Source organism: Cucurbita moschata, unplaced genomic scaffold (assembly GCF_002738365.1).
Source record: "Cucurbita moschata cultivar Rifu unplaced genomic scaffold, Cmos_1.0 Cmo_Scf00094, whole genome shotgun sequence".
Lineage (NCBI taxonomy): Eukaryota > Viridiplantae > Streptophyta > Magnoliopsida > Cucurbitales > Cucurbitaceae > Cucurbita > Cucurbita moschata.
Window position 1 is genome coordinate 464,741 of NW_019268610.1, and position 8,090 is coordinate 472,830.

The window sequence follows — 8,090 nt, forward strand, 5'->3', positions numbered from 1 at the left end:
CAACAGAATATGGCATGCCCGGTCAAAACATAAAAAATTTCTTGCCATGTTATAGTTAATGAATATGGTATGCACAAAGATCCAACGTCACACTTCATGATTGGAGACCAATACAGTGAGCTATGGTCGTCCATACTGTCCTTTGGTCCAATTATGTCAAGCAAATGTTGCAACAAGCAAAGAGTTTTTAATAAGTTCGCTATTGCAAAGAGTTCGGTTTAAGGCACAAATGTCATGTGAAAGCCACACCAATTCAACGAGATTTAAGTAACCATAAATAAGACACATGATACAGCTTGTAAATGAAACGATGTCCATGACTCTTGTTATTTTCTTCCACTACAAACCTTCTAGCCTCTTGCACTTTTTTGTCATTGACATCCTTAATTGAAATTAGAATTGAAGGAAACACTTCTCCACAACTCATTATGGAACACCTTTGATAGATAGTTTCAACAGATTTACTTTGCCGAGGAATACTTTAAAATTCGATATTTATAGTTGAACGCTACTTAAATTGATGAAGTGAAATCTTACGACGGAGGTTAATAAATCCTTTGTCTATTACAAGAGAGCTTGGAATTAAATTCTTTATAGTTGGGATAAGGGATGTTTTAGTCAATTGAAGTATACTTTTTAGTTTTAAAATAAATTAATTTTTTAGTTTAAAATAAATTGATTTTTAGTTTTAATTTTAGTCCGAATAAATTAATTTTGATGTGGTGTTATGTATTTTAATAAAATTAATATTAACTTAATCAACAAAAATTTGTATTTTTTTTTAAATTATAATCTAAATTAATAAAAATACCATTGAACTTTGCACTTTATCTCAAAAAAATACTCATAAATTTTTTTTAAATACGGTTGAATTTAAAAAAAAAAAAACTTCAAAACTACTCTTTTAACTTTCAAAAGTGTTTAAAAAAAAATAGATGGGGGAGAAAATCAAAAGTTATTTTAGGAGAAGGTTTTCAAGATCAGTATAAGATCCTAAAAACATAACAAGAAGTAATAACCTAGCTTAAGGTCGTGATTAAGAACCTACTAGTAGGCTACTTACTAAGTTTTACTCACTCCATGTTTATCATTTTTTTTCAAGTAACTAAGAGTTGGTCGTGGATGAGAGCAGACTTTGGAGTGTGGGCCATGGACTAAGCTCTGTTTTTAATCTAGTACTTTTTGTTCTTCTTTTGAGTCGGCTTCTTATTTTGTGTTTGTAACGAGTATGTATATGTAACACCCCAAAAATGAACGAAATTATCTCCCATAAGAATAAGCCACTCATGAAAGACCCAAAGGATAGAAAGGAAAAAAATTAAAGGATTAAGCAAGAAAAAAGGACTTAGTCAAGTCACTCGTGTACCCTAACAAGTGATTTCAAGGAATTAAAGGCCTTTTGAAAAGGATTGGAAAGGAAAAAGTAAATCAAAAGGGCAAAAAAGTTATTTTATCAATTATCAAGAATCTTTCCAGATTTGTAATTCCTTATCTAGAAGGAATCTCAAGATTCAAAAAAAAGGGAAAAATGATAAAAAAGCAAGGAGAAATTTGTAGAAAAATTATGGATTTTCCGAGGAAAATAATAATAAAATATTCAGAAAGTGGCAAATTACCAAAATACCCCTGTAAGAATGGATAGTTACAGAAATGCCACTCTAATTAGAATAAGAGCATCTACTGTGACCATCCGAGCAAATTCTTTCGAATTCAAATCTCAACCGTTAGATCTCCTCCAAAATTTGATATGATCTATAACGAACACGCACGGATCATCACATCCAACGACTAGTATTCAAAGCCAAGGTCGGTAAGGATATGATCGGAGTTGATATCTCCAAAAAATTATCCAGAAAGTTCGATCTCTAAATAACGAAGATTCTGGAGCTCTCAATGACGGTTTAAGCTCCTCCTATAAAGTCTGAAGTAGGAGCAACAATACGGAATAAGAATCGAAAAAGATCGATCCCCCAATCGAAGGCAATAAGCGTTTAGATTGTGGGTCTCCTACTCTCAGATTTCTTCCAAATTCAAGAGCAATCCTCCACCATTTCTCTTCAAACTTATTCCTACTGTTTCTCAACAAGATTACCCACAAGTTCTATGAAGGAATAGAGTGCTGAAAGTGCCTAGAAACCATTCCCCCAATTCAATCAGCCATTGAAGAACTTCAAGAAAAAGTTGAAAATCCAATCTGAGGATACATGATGACTTGTCGAGCAAGAATAATTCCAATCAGTTTCTGCACCTCCAAGGAATGCTTCCATAGAAGACCACGAAGAAAAATAACCTCGAGAGCGTGCCAAATTCAATGTCAACTTCATTGATCACTTATGGCATAGCACAACACAGATGAGGGTAACATTTTTTTATTTCTCTATTATATTAGGCCCTTTAGGTTATTGGCTTTATAAGATGGAGACATGAAATTTTTTATGTTTGAAATAAATTTGGTTTGATTGTTTTCTGGTTAGCATTGGTACCATCAAAACTTATTTATTTCTTTGAAATGTTTGAGTTTACAATTTACATATTTTCATTTTTCTACTTTGAAATGTATGACATTTATAAATTTGGTAGAGTAACAAAGGGTGGAGTTTTCAATTACATTTATAAAAGTTTTCGGTTACCTTTTAAATGGAAAGAAATTATTAAGATTTCATTTACATTTATGAAAATTAGTTGTTACTTTTAAATGAAAAAAAAAATTATAATGATTTCATTTATGAAAACGAGTTATTAGTTTTAAATGGAAAGAAATTATAATAATTTCATTTAATTTTCATAAAGATAATTATTTGAATTACAAAATCATTTCAATTATAAGGATTTCATTTAGATTTATAAAACATTTAATTATTTTTAAAATGTTACAAACAGTTTTCATTAACATTTTTTTTTAGTATTACATTTAAATATGTTATATATATATAATAAAAATGAATTTAAAATGTTTTTAATATTTATTTAAAATAATGTATATATATATTTAAATGAATCAGGTAGTTTATAGTTTTTTACCATAAATTTAAAAATAAATAAATATTATTTTTCGTGGTCCACGTTTCAGTTCACGTTTTAGTGGTCCGTATCAATTCTTATTTTTATAACTTGATCGCTATTTAAACTCATCACCTCTTAGTATTTTTGACAACACAACACACAGAACATTTGTTTACTCGATCTAAATTTTTTTAAAAAAGCCTCCATTGTTGCTCTCCAAAGCTTCCAGTTCTTTCTTTTTTTTTTTTTTATCTTATTCCGGAGAGAGATGTCTATTATTTCATGTGGTGTGTTTCTATCAGATTTCAGACAAGTATTGGTTTGATCCTGAGCCGTGGAAAGGATTGAGTTTTCTCTTGAACTCGTAAAAAAAGCGGTGTACCGGTTTGTTCCTGAGCCGTGGAAAAGATTGAGTTTGCTCTTGAACTCGTAAAAAGAGCGGTGTACCGGTTTGATCCAGAGTCGTGGAAAGGATTGAGTTTGCTCTTGAACTCGTAAAAAGAGCGGTGTACCGGTTTGATCCTGAGCCGTGGAAAGGATTGAGTTTGCTCTTTCACTCGTAAAAAGAGCGGTGTACCGGTTTGATCCTGAGCCGTGGAAAGGATTGAGTTTGCTCTTTCACTCGTAAAAAGAGCGGTGAAGCGGTTGGGCTCTGATCCGAGGAAAGAGTCGTTTTATTCAAATTCCCAAGAGGTTCTTGGAGTGGAGTAGGTCGAGTTTGACTAAACTACTATAAAACTACGGTGTTAAATTTTCTAACCCTTTTCCTATTTAAGTTCTAAATTATTGTTAAGTTTTATTGCATGGTATCAAGTTTGATTGTTATTTAAAAAAAATAATAATAATTACATTGTTGAAACCCTATTCACCCCTCTAGTGTTGTCATATCCATCTAACATTATCCTTCCACCAATAGGAGCAAAAGGCAAACTATGTGAAACTAGTTTCATGTCATTTATTCAACAATAAGGGTGTTAGCATGTATTTAGAAATGAATCTATATTTAAAAAATTTAGATAAAATAGAAAAGAATTGTTATCTCAAAGACAATGATACTATGTGAAACTAGCCTCAAGATGCTTCCTTAACTCTTAAGGGCGGTAAACCAACGGTTCCTTCACCCAAGACCCATGGCCCAACTCCCAACATGGAAGGGATAATCTAGAGAATCATTCCAAGAACCCTAACGGATGGGTTACAAACTCACATTATCAAGCTCGACGACAAACAATGTTGCCGGCAAACTTAGGAAGACTACATGAAATTACGAATATATCAATGTAGGATTTTTTAATTTACCGATTTTTAAAATTTTAAATTATGTGAAATTAGTGGCGATTTTTAAAATGTTAAATAATGTGAAATTAGTGGCGAAGAAGAATATTTTAGTGAGCTCTTCCTTTTTATTTAAGATTTTGATATTTAAGAGAAGAGAAAATAAATAAAAATAGGAGACATTTAATAGATTTAGAAGGAGTAAGTGAAAACAAAAAGTGAAAACATAAAAAATAGTTGGTGTTGTTTGTCTGGGGCGACTACTCTTAGTTAAAGGAAAGACATGGAGTGAGTACAAGACTGAGTAAGTTGACTAATGTTCATAGTGTGTGCTTGGATACCACACTCTTTTATGGAAAACTAATTGTAAGTTTTTAGTAATTATTCTTATTTCTTTTCCCTTTGACACTCGGTGGTCGGAACCAACCAAATTCGAACTGGTGACCTCTTGATCTACAGTCAAATGCTCTACCACTAAGCTATGGACCCATTTTGCATGATTTCAACTTTAGTGACCCCTTCTACAAAGTGTCAGTCCAAAAGTGTAAAAAGTGTATGTCCAAAATAAAAGGGTGACCGGTCAAATTCTCTACCACTGAGCCATGGATCCATTTTGTAGGATTTTAACCTTAGTGACCCCTTAGACATAGTGTCGGTCTAAAAAGTGTAACAAATTTCTATCCTAGATAGAAGGGCCCAACTAGGTTTGAATTGGTGACCTCTTGATCTGCAATCAAATGCTCTAACATTGAGATATGGTCCCATTTTGTATGATCTCTACCTTAGTGACCCCTTCTATAGATTATCGGTCCAAAAGTGACCCTACTGAATCAGCTATGGACCAATTTTGTATAAATTGGTGGATTACCTATCGAGAATTAAACACAGGTCGTTAGATTCAAAGTCGAAAGTGCTAACCACTACACCATAGAACTACTCGTTAAACTTTATTTTGGCAGCGATTTTGATAAGCGCCAACAACGTTGGATTTTGCAAAGCTAGAGGTCGTAGTATCCTTACAGACTTTCACAAGGTGTTTTCAACTTCTTTTATAGGTAATTGAACTTTTGAGTCCATGCAAATGATTGGTTGGATTAGTATCAGTTTGAGTTTGAGAAGACAGAGGAAAGAAGAGAGACTTTGTTAGAAACTCTCCCATAGGTAATCTCCCAAGGTGTTTTCAACTTCTTTTATAGGTAGAATTTTAAAATCAAACCACAACAAAATTTACTTCAATCTAGCAAAATTATTTTTTTGTTTGAAACAAGATTATTCCCTTCTTTTTCTAAAACTAAATTTGACTCTCAAATAGATTTTAATAGTTTTGTTAATTAAATTTTCTTTAAAATTTTTGTACATAGAGTACAATGGAAATAATACTTTTTTTTTTCACAATTTTGTAATTTGTATGGTATTATTCGAGGCTTTTGAATGAAATATGATAATTGATTCTCTGTCCTCTTTGAAAATTTTAGATACCTCCGTATCCGATATTTCATGCATCACGTTTCCTTATGAGATCTGCCCTTGGGTCAATAAGACTTAAGCAGAGAGTTTATTTGACTAATGATTTGATCTTTTTGGGTTGTAGAGATATCCCTTACAAATCAAGACTTTGTATTATTTTGAAGACACTCATCAAGACATTTGTAAATGTGCCTGATATCTTGAAAGATATAAGACACGTAATTGAGAGAACCTAAATTTTTTTTGAAGTTGGCTTTTCTAGGATACATCATCACCAAGGTTTGAGACAAAGACCATTGGATGGGTTTTAATAAGGCTCAAATAAATTTAAAATCCAAGAAAACAGATCTGAGTTTGATATTATTTGATTTTGGGTATGGACACAACTAGCTGATTTCTTTTGATTACATTGATGAATGTATGTAGATGTTTAAATTGTTGATCTTAATGGTTTTAGAAAATATCAACACATCATCAATATAAACTATCAAAATTTTTTGAAAGGATTGAAAATATCATTCACAATCTTCTGAAATTCGGATGGAGTGTTTTTTAGCCTAAATGGCATGACCTTCCTCTCATATTTTCTAAATTGGACATTAAATGCTATTTTATATTTGTGCTTTTACGAAATTAGAATTTTCCGAAATCTCAATTTCATGTCGAATTTTATAAAAACATTTGACTCTAAATTCTTTTTATCAAATTATTTTTGTTTTGGATTGGATATCTTATTTATTCTAAAACCTTATTCAAAGGTTTGTAGTTAATTACCAGTATCAGAATTTCTGGTTTCTTTTCACCATGTTGTTAACCTAAAATGTTAGACATAGCCACATGCTCTTTGAAGACCTTATCAACTTCCTCGACAAAATATCACCTAAAATGTCACAGTATTTATTTTTTACGTAGAACAATACTTGAAGGTTACTGGAACTTGCTCATAAGACCTAAGAGTTACGTTGGTCGCAATGCATCTCATGGACGATGGAAAACTGTGGTGGCGCTCGAAGGTGAATGGTATAAAAAATGGGCTATGCACCATAAACTCATGGGAAGACTGTTGATGGAATCGATGCAATCGACGCTTCTTTGGATGGGTTGCCAATCAAAGACCTGATGTTTGATGTTTACCCTTTTGAAGAAAGAGCCACACAATCGAACAGCTCGAAACATCGCGATAGCCCTGAGAACTCTAACACACAGGGAAGGACATGTCGAAGAGTTAGACAATAAGCAAAAGATCATGCTAAAACTCTTCAGCGATCTGACAAAAGACTTCAGGACATCTACACCAAAAATCCATTGTCGTCTAACGGTCAGGATATCTGGCTTTCACCCAGGAGACCTGGGTTCGATTCCCGGCAATGGAATATTATTTTCTTATTTCATTTTATTTTACAGTTTCTATCTTAGACTAAAAAGACTTTTATGAACTTCGTACCTTTGTTAGAGTTATGTTATAGATATTTTGTTCAATTTCAAATGGTTAATGCGATAATCCAGTCGTTTTCGAGTTCTCTCTTGTTGAACGACGTCATGGTTGAGATGAGCAGGTGATTCAAATGGTTAATGCGATAATCTAGTCGTTTTTCGAGGTCTCTCTTGTTGAACGACGTCATGGTTGAGATGAGCAGGAGATTCAAATGGTTAATGCGATAATCCAGTCGTTTTCGAGGTCAATCTTGTTGAACGACATCATGGTTGAGATGAGCACTCGAGTGAGTTTGACAAGTTGGGCTGTAGAGAACCACACCTCAAGCCAAGTTCATGTGGGCTTAACAAACTTAAAATCCAAGAACACAACCCCTTAAATGGAAACCGGGATGCTATGGAATTAAAAAGCTTTATTTTTTACATAGAACAATACTTGAAGGCTACTGGAACTTGCTCATAAGACCTAAGAGTTACGTTGGTTGCATTGCATCTCATGGACGATGGAAAACTATGGTGGCGCTCGAAGGTGAATGGTATAAAAAATGGGTCATGCACCATAAACTCATGGGAAGACTGTTGATGGAATCGATGCAATCGACGCTCCTTTGGATGGGTTGCCAATCAAAGACCTGATGTTTGATGTTTACCCTTTTGAAGAAAGAGCCACACGATCGAACAGCTCGAAACGTCGCAATAATTCTGAGAACTCTATCACACACATGAAAGGACGTGTCGAAGAGTTAGACATTACCCAAAACATCATAGTAAAACTCTTGAGCGATTAGACAAAAGGCTTTAGGACAACTACACCAAAAATTTATTGTTGTCCAATTTGGATATTTTGCTTTCACCTAGGAGATTCTGGTTTGATTCTCTGAAATTGAGTATTATTTTCTTATTTCTTTTTA

At 33.2% G+C, this 8,090-nt stretch overlaps 2 non-coding genes across 2 annotated transcripts; one reads left to right on the top strand and one right to left on the bottom strand.

Moving 5' to 3' along the window:
• Positions 1–4,695: 4,695 nt before the first annotated feature.
• On the bottom strand, positions 4,696–4,767 carry TRNAY-GUA. The gene has a single exon. It is a non-coding gene; the product is annotated as a tRNA-Tyr (tRNA).
• Positions 4,768–7,046: 2,279 nt separating this feature from the next.
• On the top strand, positions 7,047–7,118 carry TRNAE-UUC. The gene has a single exon. It is a non-coding gene; the product is annotated as a tRNA-Glu (tRNA).
• Positions 7,119–8,090: the final 972 nt, after the last annotated feature.